Raw genomic sequence first — 16,817 nt, forward strand, 5'->3', positions numbered from 1 at the left:
AAAGTTGCATGTTAATTGTTAAGTTTACTAGTATATTGCATTGCACAACTGACAAAGTGCATTGCAGCAGAATTTTACCTAACGCATCTGGAAGCATCCTCAGTGGAACTATGAACAATTTATACCAGCTGAGGTCTGCTTCCAGGTATTTGCCACTACTGCAGATGAGATGCTTGATTAGCTGAAACAGTGGTCTGATCCTATATGACATGCCCCATGTTCCTGTGATGAAGAATCTACCACACCTATGTATTTGCCATACACAATATGTCTGCAGGTGTGCCTCTCCCTCAGCCAATGTGGTTGAGGTAGAGAGAAGGACCAGGAGTTAAAGGAGGAAGAGAAGAAAAGGGAATGGTGACATGCCTAAGAGTAACAATACTCACGACACAACAGTGAGCCAAACTGTTCACCAGATCTGATTAAATGACTGGAGGTTTTGAGCAAGGTTCAGAAAGGAGATGTAAGGGGGGGCGGGGGGCGCAAGAGATAGGGCTAAATCTTCAGCCAATCACTGTAATAATGCCCATAAGTTTTGCGTTTCGCTTGTAGTTGCAGACCTGCATTTGTCTTTGTATGCGCAAAATTATGACGATGACTTATAAGGCACTAGTGTGGATTCTACTTGTGGAAAAATTATTGCTGGTGAAATTTAAGCAGCCAGCGTTGGATATTTAGCCCACAGAGACCTGACGAACAAAATTAGATTATTCCAAAATTTAAAAATAGTTCTTTACTAATTAAAGAGTGATGAAGCTTTCAGCCTATCTAGGTCAGGAAGCACAGAACACAAGGAAGCCAGGTAGAGGTAGTAATGAATGGTGTCACAAAAAAGATTTGCCACATCAGTCCCCCCAGATGCTGCACATGCTGTTTCCACCATTTCTGCTGATAAAGGGGAAACAAACAGCTCTCCACTTCTGCAGTGAAGGCTGAAGCTAATGTTAAGCTGACAAATCAACTTTTAGAGCCCTGGGAGACTTGGCAAAGCTATCAAGAGGCACAAAGGCTACTAATGCTTATGTCATACTTCTCAACTCTCACATTTTACCCAGGAGACACCACATTTTCCGGCTTAAAAACCTCTTGATTTTTGTAAAAAGAAAAGGAGTACTTGTGGCACCTTAGAGACTAACCAATTTATTTGAGCATAAGCTTTTGTGAGCTACAGCTCACTTCATCGGATGCATACCGTGGAAACTGCAGCAGACTTTATATATACACAGAGAATATGAAACAATACCTCCTCCCACCCCACTGTCCTGCTGGTAATAGCTTATCTAAAGTGATCATCAGGTGGGCCATTTCCAGCACAAATCCAGGTTTTCTCACCCTCCACCCCCCCACACAAATTCACTCTCCTGCTAGTGATAGCCCATCCAAAGTGACAACTCTTTACACAATGTGCATGACAATCAAGTTGGGCTATTTCCTGCACAAATCCAGGTTTTCTCACATCCCCCCCACCCCCATTCACACACAAACTCACTCTCCTGCTGGTAATAGCTCATCCAAACTGACCACTCTCCAAGTTTATTTTTATCAAGTTTATCAACTCTCCAAGTTGATTTTTGTGTTCTCTTGGGCAAAATCAAAGCAGATCTATGAATTCAATGAGCACACACATTTCTCTGCTTGATATTTTTCTCCACAAAACTCTCACTGTTCACTTTTTGAGGGAGGGAAGTATACTCTAGTTTGATACTGGTGCTCTGAAGGCTAAGAGTATTAGGAAACTCAGCATACAACAGGATCCCAGCTTCTGTCATTCATTGCATCACAGCATTCAGAACATGTAGAAACTCATATGCAGGTGGAGAGACCACCATATACCACAATGCAACACTTAAAAGAAGACTGTAGAGTAAATTGCAATGAAGTGTTTCACTAATATGTGTGAAATAGGCATGGCAAGTAGTATGGTGGTATCAGAACCTATTTTCTATAGAATAGAGTACAGAGCAGTCTCACACTTAGGGACAAAATAATAGACAACTAGAAGTAACCCATAAAACTTTTGCACTTATCGAGCAATAGTCAGGTTCATCTCCTCACAGATGTTGGCATGGTCACACACACAATTGAGCAGCTCTGACATTTCACCTAGCAGAAGGCAGTGGTGTGGGAAGATGGACAGAGAGAGACAGACGTGACTTTATAAAAAGACATTATATAATCATTATAAAACACTTTTCTCACAATTGGCCTAAATCTCTTCAGTCTCACAATCCTTAAAGAAAGGCAAGTTGTTCAAATCCCTTGAAAACTATTGTGTTGTATTACTTGGAAAAATTAAAAGGATTTAGTCATAAAGGCCTGAAAAGGAGGAATTCAGAAATGAGAGTTGCAACAACTTAAGGTTCAAAAGGTGAACAAAGAAAAATGTATGGTCAGTCAGCCTAACATCAGTACCTGGTAAGATTCTAGAACAAATTATTAAACAATCAATTTGTAAGCACCTAGAGAATAATAGGAATAGCCAGCATGGATCTGTCAAAAAACAATCATGCCAAACCAACCTAATTTCATTCTTTGACATGGTTAGTGATCTAGTGGATAGGAAGAAAGCAGTACATATGATAGATATTGATTTTAATACAGCTTTTGACATAGTCCCACATGATAGTCTCAAAAGCAAACTAGAGAAATGTGGCCAAGAAGAAATTATTATGAAGTGGGTGCACAACTGGTTGAAAATGATATTCAAAGAGTAGTTATCCATCATTCGCTGTCAAACCTGGACAACATATGTAGTGGGATTCCACAGGGGTCAGTCGTGGGTCCATCACTATTCAGTATTTTCTTATTTTCATTAATGACCTGAATAATGGAGCAGAGAATATGCTTATAAAAATTTGTGGATGACACCCACAGCTGGAAGGGGTTGCAAGCAATTTGGAGGACTGGATTAGAATTCAAAACAACCTTGACAAATTGGAGAGTTGGTCTGAAATAAAAAAGATGAAATTCAACAAAGACTAGAAAACCTGAACTATGAAGAAAGATTAAAAAAACTGGGTATGATTAGTCCTGAGAAAAGAAGATTGAGGGGGGACCATCTGATGATAGTCTTCAAATATGTCAAAGGCTGTTATAAAGAGGACAGTGATCAATTGTTCTCCATGTCCACTGAAGGTAGGAGAAGAAGGAATGGGCTTAATCTGCAGCAAGGGAAATTTAGGTTAGATATTAGGAAGACCTTTCCAACTATATACAGTAGGTAGTTCAGCACTGGAATAGGCTTCCAAGGGAGTCTGTGAAAACCCCATTATTGGAGGTTTTTAAGATGGATGGACCAAAACCTGTCAGGGACGGTCTAGGTTTACTTGGTTCTGCCTCAGTGCAGGGGCTGGACTTGATAACTTCTCGAGATCCCTTCTACCCCTACATTTATATGGATCTATGAATCTATTACACACAAGACTGCGGCCAGTGATGATAAAAGATCCCACGTTCATTAGTTAATAGATGGCAGAACAATGTCTCGTACAGCCCATGCTCAATTAAAATTCTATTAGAAGACACTGAAACGCAACTCCCTTTATGTGAAGAGGAGTTGTGCTTGTGCATCTGAGGGCAGAATCACAATGAGCTGTAACTCACGAAAGCTTAATGCTCAAATAAATTTGTTAGTCTCTAACGTGCCACGAGTCCTCCTTTTCTTTTTGCACATATTCTATGTTAGCACATTAACAAACCAATCTGACATATCATATGTTTACATTAAATCATATTCCATAGGGCAATAATCTTGGTGCTACTTTGAGATGAATGGTAAAGCTATGATAGAAACATGCAATCAGTATTAAAAACTGTATTCAGTTTCAAACCAAGCTATTCTTCTTTCATTCAAATTACTGATGATTTCTATAAAGAAAGAATGTATGCCTAATACAATATTCTTTAGCAAATGCCTGAGCTGAAAATTCAGACCCAGATTCAAAGTTCAGGGATGTTCAAAGTCACTGTTTTCATTCACCCTCCGATAGAAATATATGTCATGTCATGTTCAGTTCTGGATCCAAATTCAGTCTCCCTAAGCCTGAGACTGTTGGTTAGGTCCACGGTTTTAATTCAGGTTTAACTCTAATATTATTGTAATGCAGAAAGAGTAATGATTAGAAAAAGCAAGCAAGAGGAGTTGGGCTCAATTGTAAGAGAAAGCATAATTTCAAGGCTCTAGCAAAAATTTGGTGGGATGAGGAACATGAACGTCTAGTTATTTAAATAGTGGAGGATGGAAATAAAAAAAAAGAGTTGGGACATGGTATCGTGGAAAGCAATAAAACACGTATCACACAGCAAATGAGAGAAGCTCAGGTAGGAATAGAATCATTATAGTGCAACGAGAAGGGTTGTTAGTCACCTGGTTAATTGCAATCATCTATACAGGCAACCAAACATAGATGATGTATAGGAATAGGCCTTCCTTAAGGAACTAGAAAGAGAGCTTATAAAGGGCTGGTAGCTGAAATGAGCTGTAGCTCACGAAAGCTTATGCTCAAATAAATTGGTTAGTCTCTAAGGTGCCACAAGTACTCCTTTTCTTTTTGCGAATACAGACTAACACGGCTGTTAGTCTGAAACCTATTCAGAGAGAGTAGAACAAAGGCTGGGAGGGGATTCCTTCAAATACTGGATAAGAAATATTTGAATCAAATAGAAAGAGAACCAAGCAAGAAGGAAGCAATACTGGATCTGTAGTCCTCATAGAAGAAATTATTCATGACATGGCAGCAGATGGACTCTTAGGAGAAAGAGATCACAATGAAGAAAAATCAGTGCTGTTTAGGGGATCATGGGAATGAAAGGAGGAGAGATAAACTTTTAAAAAGCCACCTTTGTTAGGAAAAGAGAAAAGACAAATGCCATAGATTAGGCTTTGATTTTCAAATGGCAAGTAATAGAGGAAGGATGCCAGGAGACAATTTTAAAGAGATATTCGTAAATGTCCAACAGAAATAAGTTTCTGACTTACTGTGACCCTCTCAGTTCAGGTTGCCATTATAATGTTGGTACTTGTATTTCTGATTTTGTGTAATGAAAGGCATTTTCTAAACCCATTGGGGTAAGTAGGCACATACAATAGTCTTTTATTTCCTGGGGCCACAATTTTTTATAGTCTCTGGAAGGACTGTTCTGATAGAAATCTGTATCTGTGTGCCTGCTGCATTAGTGATCATATGCAATGGCCTGTCAGTCATGGGAGATTATGGGGATACTGCAGACAGGGGGCAAGGGATCAGCCAGGATGTGTACAAACTTCAAATTGCTGGCTACACCCCTGACTGAAGTCTACATAAATTATGTCCACCATGTTCTCATCATTTATTTCTTTTGTCATTCCTTCAAAGAACTCAGTCGTATTTTGTCTGATGGGATTTATTCTTGGTAAAAACATTACCGGTCTTTGCTTAATATCCCTTTTCTCCTATAAATACCCAGCCCTTTCATCCCTCATGATTGATTCTCATATCTTAACTTTCAGCAATATATCTGACGATAGCTATTGAAAAGCAAGTTTCAACTGCCAAAACAAGTAGGATGAATTTAGGTGGCCTTATGCTTAAAACATTTATGTATCTGTTTATCATTTTCTAAGGTACAAACAACTCATCATTACAACAACTGCCACTGAAGAAGAAAAAGACATTCAACAGTCAATCGATTTTAAGGGAGAATCCAGTGTCTGGAGATATCAGCTTGACTTTGTAAAACATAGAGAAAAACCTTTAGTGTAGATTTTCATTCAGAAATCCATTTATTCTTTTACATAGAGACAGTCCAGTTTGACCAGTGTACATGGCAGAGGGGCATTGCTGGCACATGATGGCATATATCACATTGGTAGATGTGCAGGTGAACGAGCCTCTGATAGTGTGGCTGATTTGATTAGGCCCTATGATGGTGTCTCCTGAATAGATATGTGGACACAGTTGGCAACGGGCTTTGTTGCAAGGATAGGTTCCTGGGTTAGTGGTTCTGTTGTGTGGTGTGTGGTTGCTGATGAGTATTTGCTTCAGGTTGGGGGGATGTCTGTAAGCTAGAACTGGCCTGTCTCCCAAGATCTGTGAGAGTGATGGGTCGTTCTTCAGGATAGGTTGTAGATCCTTGATGATGCGTTGGAGAGGTTTTAGTTGGGGGCTGAAGGTGATGGCTAGGGGCATTCTGTTATTTTCTTTGTTAGGCCTGTCCTGTAGTAGGTGACTTCTGGGTGCTCTTCTGACTCTGTCAATCTGTTTCTTCACTTCTGCAGGTGGGTACTGTAGTTGTAAGAATGCTTGATAGAGATCTTGTAGGTGTTTGTCTCTGTCTGAGGGGTTGGAGCAAATGCGGTTGTATCGTAGAGCTTGGCTGTAGACAATGGATCGTGTGATGTGGTCTGGATGAAAGCTGGAGGCATGTAGGTAGGAATAGCGGTCAGTAAGTTTCCGGTATAGGGTGGTGTTTATGTGACCATCGCTTATTAGCACCGTATTGTTCAGGAAGTAGATCTCTTGTGTGGACAGGTCCAGGCTGAGGCTGATGGTGGGATGGAAATCATTGAAATCATGGTGGAATTTCTCTAGGGCTTCTTTTCCATGGGTCCAGATGATGAAGATGTCATCAATGTAGCGCAAGTAGAGTGGGGCATTAGGGGACGAGAGCTGTGGAAGCATTGTTCTAAGTCAGCCATAAAAATGTTGGCATACTGTGGGGCCATGCAGGTACCCATAGCAGTGCCGCTGATTTGAAGGTATACATTGTCCCCATATGTGAAATAGTTATGGGTGAGGACAAAGTCACAAAGTTCAGCTACCAGGTTTGCCGTGACATTATCAGGGATACTGTTCCTGACGACTTGTAGTCCATCTTTGTGTGGAATGTTGGTGTAGAGGGTTTCTACATCCATAGTGGCCAGGATGGTGTTTTCAGGAAGATCACCGATGGATTGTAGTTTCCTCAGGAAGTCAGTGGTGTCTCGAAGATAGCTGGGAGTGCTGGTAGCGTAGGGCCTGAGGAGGGAGTCTACATAGCCAGACAATCCTGCTGTCAGGGTGCCAATGCCTGAGATGATGGGGCGTCCAGGATTTCCAGGTTTATGGATCTTGGGTAGCAGATAGAACACCTCAGGTCAGGGTTCCAGGGGAGTGTCTGTACAGATTTGTTCTTGTGCTTTTTCAGGGAGTTTCTTGAGCAAATGCTATAGTTTCTTTTGGTAACCCTCAGTGGGATCAGAGGGTAATGGCTTGTAGAAAGTGGTGTTGGAGAGCTGCCTAGCAGCCTCTTGTTCATATTCCAACCTATTCATGATGACGACAGCACCTTCTTTGTCATCTTTTTGGATTATGATGTCAGAGTTGTTTTCTGAGGCTGTGGATGGCATTGTGTTCTGCACGGCTGAGGTTATGGGGCAAGTGATGCTGCTTTTCCACAATTTCAGCCCATGCACGTCGGCGGAAGCACTCTATGTAGAAGTCCAGTCTGTTGTTTCAACCTTCAGGAAGAGTCCACCTAGAATCCTTCTTTTTGCAGTCTTGGTAGGAAGGTCTCTGTGGGTTAGTATGTTGTTCAGAGGTGTGTTGGAAATATTCCTTGAGTCAGAGACGTCGAAAATAGGATTCTAGGTCACCACAGAACTGTATCATGTTCGTGATAAAGTATTTTGTTTTCTCATAGTCTGAGCTATATAGCAAAATCATGACTTGGTACCTGCGGCTGATAATATACATTTCCATGCTTGTGTCTTCTCTAGAGTTGGCTAATGCAATTCCATATCAGCATTTCTTAGGTCTCGCTGATGCATTGATCAGGAAACTTCAGTTAGTCTGGAAATCGGGTGCTGAAATTTTGACTGATACCATGCATGACAATCACATTACCCTGGTTGTAAAAAACCTTCTCTGGCTACCTGTAAAGTACAGGATTATGTGTAAAGTCCTAGTTATTAACTTACAAGTCCTTAAATTGACTTCGTTTTGAATACCTCAGAAACATTCTGGAACCATAGATTCCCAGTCATTTTCTTTGGTCTCAGTCAATTGGATTAGTTCTTTTTGGCTGAAGACATTGAGCTACAGGGCATTTTTAGTGTTTGCTCCCTCCTTATGGAACTCATTAATCATGGAGGTCAGATTAGCTGACTCTGTAACATGTTCTAAATCTAAACTTAAGGGTACCTTTTCCAGATTGCTTACGACCATGTGTAAACTTTATATGATGTACTGTTTTTGTTCAATTTTTGTATTGAGTATATGCATATATGTGTAAATGTATTCTCAAATTACTTTTTTTTTACATATTTTACAGTAACATTTAGTCTGGTCTTATGTTTTTATGCTTCTTTTCCTCAGGCAATGTACTGAAATTATGCTGAAAGTCAAAGTCAACTTTATAATGTGCATATATTATTATGGCTACCTTTACCAACAATACTGCAAGGATCCAGAGAGAAAAGAACTTGGCAGATAAAAACTTAATGCTTAAGCAAGACATTCATATTTTTGGAGGATGTTTGACAGTATGATCTGGAGCAAAATTTCCAGGAATGAGAGCAGAGCACACACATGAGAAGGCGAGAAACTCATTTTTAATCTTTCACTACACCACTGTGGATACTCACTTTTTAAATTCTGCTCTCAGTTACATGAGTGCAAACTCAAACTAGCTCCATTAACTTCAATGAATTTACGCCATAGTAAACAGGAGAAAAATTTGGGCCTTAAATCAAATTAGGCTCTAATCTGAATAACTAATAAGACTGGATCAGACCATAATTATACTATACTAATAGACATACTGAGGAACCCCTGTACAGTGTAATCAAGTTTACATTGATTATTCAAATTCCACAGTAGTACTGTATGTGAACATAGACCTGTCTTACTTTTACAGTCTAAGAGATTGATTGATGAAATGTACAAATCTAAAGCTATGTTGACTTGCTCCCCCCGTCCCCACACCGCAGGCCTTGGGCAAGAGTCTAACCAGTTTATGAGTGGGAATGATGCAATCCAGAGAAAGGCAGGAGTGCAGGTAATCCAGTCTATGGATATGTACCATCTATTTGCATATTACATAGGGAAGAATTTTCTATCAACAATACATGAATAACTCCATGTCCTGAGCTTGGATGCCAACACAGTTATGGGTATATGTCATCACTTTAAAAGCTGTTTCAATAGACTTGTAAGACATACTGGTAAGTTTGCCTGGTTTGAATTAGGCTGAGTGGTTCATGATGGCATAAGGAGGGGAAAGACATTTTAATAAAACCAGCCAAATCAAACCTCCTCTTTCCAATCGACTTTTCATGGAACAGGTTGACAGGGCATTAAAAGCTGTACTGCTGCTTTCTACAGGTGAAAAGGGTGCCTAGCATCTAGATTTAATGGAACCCTAAATAGCTATAGATAATTTATTCTAGTTATAGCTTTAAGTTCTGTTTTTCAGAGAATATAACTCTTACAAAAAAAGTGGTTTCCATGCAAATCAAAACCAGTTGAAAGCTTGCCAAGGCCAAGATGTAATATAACATGGCATTTAAGCCTCTCTCTGTCTTTTCTGTCTCTGGAGATATCATCATAAAATAAAAGAATTCATCAGGTAATGTTTTCTTCATTATTCAAAAGCACAATTCTGAAATGAAAAAGATAATTAGACATACAGTGCTGTCAACACATAGTTTACGAGGAGATTTTGATTAATTAGCTATGGTAAAAGGTTTTTATATAGTCATAATTAATTTATATTTCAGGAAAAAAGGCAAACAGACACTATACATATTTTAATATTTTTCCTGCTGATAGGTTTATCAAAATGGTTCTGGTGTTTTGATGACCCTTCTGCACTTCTTTCTTTTAGGGACACTTTTCAAAGCGGCAAAGGGAAATCTAATAGCACAACTACCATTGACTTTACATGCAGCTAACACACCTGCACGTCTACTGCACCTCTACTCCTGGTCCTAACTGCATCATTCTGTTTTCTGTAACATGAGCCTTTATCCTTAAGCACCCAGACTCAGGCCCATGGTGAAAACTATCACACAGATTAATTTCATTCTCTAGGGATTTGTGAAACTGAGCAAATTACTCATTTGTGTTTGGGTGGGGGGAACAAATGTCCATCAGACACAGTGCAGCTTCTGTATACACATTTTAATTATTAATTTTCAAAGTGGTTCAACTCACTGTTGATGCCACCTTGTGGGACCTTATCTAATGCCCACTGAAGTCAGTAGGAGTCTTTCCATTGACTTCAGTGTGTTCTGGGTCAACTCTTTGATAATGTTCTGGTGACACTGCAGAGAGGACAATTATAAAGTGTGTCAAAAACTTGCTTTTTCTCTCGTTTTGACAGAAGCCACAGCAATAAACACTAGCTAAAGAAAATTGTTAAACTGCAGGATCCTAAATAATACCCATTCAATTTCTGTTTAAAGCATACTGACTGTAGCATTGCACAGAATGATTTGGAGCTATGAAAAATTCTACAATAGTTAAGATTCCTGAATAAATAATTCTCAATTAAGTGTTAGCACCTAATTATGTTAACTTATAGTAATTACCGATGCAATTATGAAATTGAAGATTAACCTGAAAATGTAGACTGGCTAATTTATTTTTATGATAGCTATACAGTAATAGCATGTGTAGAAGGACTTCTACAGGCACAAGCAAGGTAAGTGTTACTTTAACTCATATTTAGGAAGCAAGATATTCTTGTAACACTGAGAATATCTGGCTAGATTGCACCAGCATGCATATCTATCACCAAACACCATGTTTAATTTTATTTTTTCATATTCTCATGTATCCTGCACGGAAATATTGGATGAAATGCAGAGACACCTTTGAGTATGTCATTTTTTATTAATCTTTAGTTTTTTCTTCCAAATGATTAAACCTTTGTCTTTTACCTGCAGAAGCTAATTTCATTTTAAGTGACAAAGGAGAACATCTTTCCTCTATTCTTATCACAGATAGGCTGAAGAGGCCATGTTTTGATTTTGGCGTGGCAAAACCAAAGCTACAGATAGTTTACTTTCTGATTGTATTTTATGTGACCCTTCAAAGTTTGAGGGTAGGTCCAATAAAAGATTTAATGTTCTGGACTCTCTCTGATTCTCATGAGAGATGGCTACAGAGAGATGGCTCAAAGAGCAAAAATAGGGGCAACACTCTGCTCTCAATTACCCCAGTATAAATCAGAATTACCTCTGAGGTTTACACTGCAGTAACAAAGAGCAGAGTTTAGCCATGGATCTCTGTTGTAAGTCATATGACGCATAAATAAGGGTCCAGTCTTGCAATTCTTACTCACACAAGTAGTCTCATTGAAGTCAACATCGATGAAGGCTTAAATGATCATTTATTTATAGTGCTACTTAAAATGAATATGATCCTTTGAAATCTAACAAAAATAATAAATTATAGTTGTGTTGGGTTCACAAACATATCCAAGAAGTGACAAAACAGTAAAGATTACCTCACATATATAGATAATATATTATTTGTGCGTCACTTCCACTACTCTTTCTTTTACAACCAAAAGTACAAAAACCATGTGATTAGCCATGACACTTTGTGTTACCTTTTACCCAGATAAATGTCAGATTTAGATAATCCTGTGGGATCTACGCTGCAAACAGTAAGTAACATGACTCTCTGAAGTTAAAAAAAATATGTATTATTGAGTTTCGATTTCCAAATTGTACACTGGTGCAATAGCTTTGCAGGATCATGTGGAAGGTGTGAGTTTAGCAACCCCCTCCAAACGTTTACTTTCTGAATCATTGAAGATCAAGTATATGGTAAAGGTGATGGCATTATTCATTACGGAAAAGGATGCTGAGTGTACCTCTCTTACCCCTCTTTCTGTATGACAGTATGTTAACGACTCCAGTCTCATGGGAAAACATTTGAAACCCACGGCTGGCAAAGGAGAGGATTGATTTGGAAGGAGACATGGGTACAATTCCTGGTCCCAACATGTGGGATTTTTGAAATGACTGATTAATTTTATTTATGAACTTAAATATGTGTATCATGATTGTGAAATACGTAAAACATTTTCTAGTGTAAAGGTGAAGCACTACAACTATATTGTCCCACTGAGTCAAATTCCGAGTGCTCCAAATTTTGGCCTCATTTATACCCAGGCAAGCTAAATATTTCTAATGGCCTCTTAAGCCTGAATGTCCTGGGGATGTGAAGAATTGCAAGCAGGTGGGGTTGATTTTTTTACTTCTCAGGGACCCAAAAACATTTTTAGAAAGAAGATTGCTTCTTCTGGAGTTAGATTTTGCCTTTAAGGTACAGCCTATAGCAAGAAGTGGTGTTACACAACCCCCGCGGCAGGACTGAGAGACACTGAGGAGCACCTCAGTGTTCAGAGAGGACAGGCACACTGCTATACCTTTCTGTGGGCTGGTGGCGCCTATGTCCTCACTCCACACTATGTTGCTGTAAAAGGACCAGGCAGATTCAGGCCCCAGGCAATTTGGTCCTTTGGCTTCAGTCCTGATCAGAACCAGGAACTAAACAGGTGCTAATTAATGAAAAATAATGAAATAAATTAAGAGAAATTCTCTAAACCCCATAAAAATGGCTCATTTGAGCTTTGGGTGAAATCAGGTTGGTTCTTATTTAATTTGTACTGGATAGCCTATTCCTATAAAGGGCCTCAATATCATTATACCCTACAACCTCATGAACACCAAGTATTCTAATCATTCTGTCTTATTTGGCTGTTTAAGCTGAATGTTTGAAATATGCATAGCAAAGGGAGGCAGGCTTTCTACGTGAAACAGAATCTGATACTGGAGAGAGAAGGTATGGACAGAGGAGTGAGAAGAGCCAATCGAGCCCAAATACTATACTACCATGCCACTCCCCTTCCCCCCCTTTCAATAACTGTGGGTCATTGCTACTGAAATCTGGCTGCTGCTGTTCGTTAACTAACAAACGCAAAAATCATACACCTGTCTGCCATATATACACAGCTGCATGTTTGTTGCTGCTGATCCAACCATCTGCAGAATATACCAGCCAGTGAAAGAAGAAATCCATAGCATAGTTAAGAAACAACATTTTAATTTGTTGAGTTTTGTGCTGCAGCTAAGACCAGGCATTTGTTTTCAGGGCTGTTTGGAGAGAATACTGCTCTTTTGACCAACAGCTATGAACTCAAACTGGGACCCTCAACCAGTAGCCCAACCAATTTGAGCATGCCTAAGATCCAAAGGGATTCTGACAGTAAGGGCCTGATCCCAACTCAATGAGTTTTTGATCAGGCCCCAAAAGAGAGGTAGGCTGAAAAAAGCTACATTGAAATATACCCACTATGCAGCTGTGGGCATCAAGTGGCATTCTGCACATTGTTCTGTTTTTATATCCCTTTTGCTTTAGTGTGTGGGGGTTTTACTGCTTTTTTCCCCATTTTTAATTTCTACATTGCAGCTTCTGAGGCTACCCAGCTTTGCAGACTTTTTTTAAATGTTAGCCTGCTCACCAATTTGATTTTCAAATTTCTCATAGCTCTCATGACACTGTGACCAAATGAACTCAGCATTCACACTCTACATACTACTGTAATAATCTTTGTATGAAATACGCCTTGTGAAGTGTCATTTGAAAGCTAATAACTCACTGGTCAATAATATCAGGGTGAACTGTACGTAGCAACATTATGTGTAAAGTTATGAAATCCGCCTGTATTATATTAAAGGCACATGTTCAAACTCACTGTAGTCTCCATTAGGAAGAACTGGTCAAGCAAGCCTGTCTTAAACAAAGAGATGTATGTTTACCTCAGTGTGCATATAAGCTGTAAATAAAGTCCTCAGACAGTGAGAGGGGAAGAAAGAAGACAGTCTAAATCTGCATTTCAGCATACACAGGTGAAAAGTAACAGCATGAGCCTCCTTCCTCCACCGGACTCTGTGTATCCTTTTTCTCAGCTGAAAAGAACTTTAACTAGGGGTCACTCTCAGGAAAATGCTTTTCAAAGAATGATTGAACTATAAAAGTGAGGGGCAAAAGCACCCAGGTTCTCTTCCTGTCCATCTCTCTTTTTTCACCTAAGAAAGAAACAGCCATTGGACTTTGGGAGCAGATCCTGACCTGAAACTTGGTTAGCAATGCTACTGAAAACCTGTGGTAAGAATTTCATCTTGAACCAAGTCTAGTTTAAGTTTAGTACTAGGAAGCATTTTATCTTTATTTTTCTTGTAACCATTTCTGACTTTAATGCCTTAGTACTTGTACTCACTTAAAACCTATCTCCTTGAAGTTAAATAGACTTGCTTTATTCTTTAATCAAAACTAATTCAACAGACCTAATATACCTGGACTGTCCAGGTGAGGGCTGGACAGTGCACAAAACAAATTTTTTTGGGGAAAAGCTGACACTGGGAGTGTGTTGGGGTCACCCTGCATGTAGTAATCAAGGCTTCTGGATGGTGTTTGCTGACAGGCTGCTGGGGTCAGAATTGCTGGACCAGGGCTGTGGGTGTGACCTACCTGCTGTTTGGCTGTTTGTGAGGAGCCCAGGATGGGAGTCACAGCAGGAAGGCATGGTGCGTCATCCTAGGTTGCAGAGCAGGTGATGACACAGTCCCTAATGGGTCTGGACTGCACCTTGAATGTCATAGTCACCCTATTGGGCCCTATTATCAAGATCTGAAGACTGTACATTTAACCGGCACCATTCAGACGTCATCACAAAATATGGGATGGGGGAAAATATGATGAAACTATGAAAACTATGACAGGTTTCAGAGTAGCAGCCGTGTTAGTCTGAATTCGCAAAAAGAAAAGGAGGACTTGTGGCACCTTAGAGACTAACCAATTTATTAGAGCATAAGCTTTCGTGAGCTACAGCTCACTTCCTCAGATGCATATCGTGGAAACTGCAGCAGGCTTTATATATACACAGAGAATATGAAACAATACCTATTCCCACCCCACTGTCCTGCTGGTAATAGCTTATCTAAAGTGATTTCCAGCACAAATCCAGGTTTTCTCACCCTCCACCCCCCCACACAAATTCACTCTCCTGCTGGTGATAGCCCATCCAAAGTGACAACTCTTTACACAATGTGCATGACAATCAAGCTGGGCTATTTCCTGCATAAATCCAGGTTCTCACATCCCCCCCACCCCCATACACACACAAACTCACTCTCCTGCTGGTAATAGCTCATCCAAACTGACCACTCTTCAAGTTAAAATCCAAGTTAAACCAGAACATCTGGGAGGGGGGGGGTAGGAAAAAACAAGAGGAAACGGGCTAGCTTGCATAATGACTTAGCCACTCCAAGTCTCTATTTAAGCCTAAATTAATAGTATCCAATTTGCAAATGAATTCCAATTCAGCAGTTTCTCGCTGGAGTCTGGATTTGAAGTTTTTTTGTTTTAAGATAGCGACCTTCATGTCTGTGATCGCGTGACCAGAGAGATTGAAGTGTTCTATCTATGAAACTATGTAACCAGGTGCAGGAGAAATGTTGGGTGGAATTTTCAGAAGCACTCAGCGCTCACCTAGTCAAATGGTAAAATTCTCATTGACTTCAATGGGAGCAGAGATAAGCCAATACTGAGAACTCTGAAATCCCACCTATTAAAAAGAAGAAAAAATGAATATTTATAATGCAACTGACTGAATGTTCTTAAGGGGTGAGGAGGGATATATATGACTTCACCTCTCACAAACCATATTCCTCCTTTGAAAAACAAGTCAGTCTAAGGGCCTGTCTACATAGAAATTGAGGAAAATTCAATCAAATTAACTACAGGTGTTAATTTCAAATGGATTACTTAAACCACATTAAACCCCTGTGTGGATGCTTTTATTCAGAATTTAATTGGCCTCAATTTGATTTAGTTTTATTCACTTTGGAAGTCAAATTATGATGACCAGGATGGCACTCATCTCACCTTTTAACCAGAAAAAAAGGAAATATTTTCCGAAAGGCCTTTCAATTTACATCCATAAATTCTGCATATTCATCCAATTCCACACACAAAACCTACATTTTCATGTGCAAATCATCTAATTGCACATGCAAATTTGTGATTTGCATGATTAATGTCAGTGTGCATGTGCAAGTGTAGCTCTTTCAAATGCAAATGGCTGCACATGTAAAATTAGTAGATGCAATTGTAAAGGCCCATTCAAAAATTTGAACCCTAGCATATCTTCTATTAGAGGGTCACGCACAACTGTGGATGTGAATAGGTTGAATGGTCATTTCTCATGCAACTTTTTCGTTGATAGGACTTGATCTGATTTGGCATGAAGTGGCACAGCCAGAACATAATACAGTATTGCTCCCTCATGTCTTTACACTAATTTCTGAAATGTCTTCATATCACCACCACCCCATAATATGTCCCAAACTTTCTAATGTACTAGCAAAGAAGATTAACAATTGTTCTGTACTAACAGAGCTGGTCAGAAAATGATCACCTTTGTCCGGCTTGTCCTCCTCTGTCCCTCCACGAATGCAAGTCAACACCACACCATTCTATTTTGTTGCAAGCACGTTCTTTCCATTTTGGGCCAAAGAGTTTTGTCATCGGATTGGCCCAGAGCATTTTTGGTCTCCCCAGTGGTCGCCTGTGGTCTCTGAGGATCCAGTCACTGATGCAGGTTTTCCACCCATTGTCTTGCCTGCAGACTACATGACCCGCCCATCTTCGCTTTGCGTCATACATTGCCTGCACTACATTGGTCACCTCTGCACGCCTTCTGATCTCATCATTCGGTATATGATCATGGAGCGATATCTTACACATTCACCTTTCCATTGCTCTCGGTGACAGTGAATTTTT

Source organism: Lepidochelys olivacea (assembly GCF_965140295.1).
Source record: "Lepidochelys olivacea isolate rLepOli2 genome assembly, chromosome: 7".
In the NCBI taxonomy this organism is placed as follows: domain Eukaryota; kingdom Metazoa; phylum Chordata; order Testudines; family Cheloniidae; genus Lepidochelys; species Lepidochelys olivacea.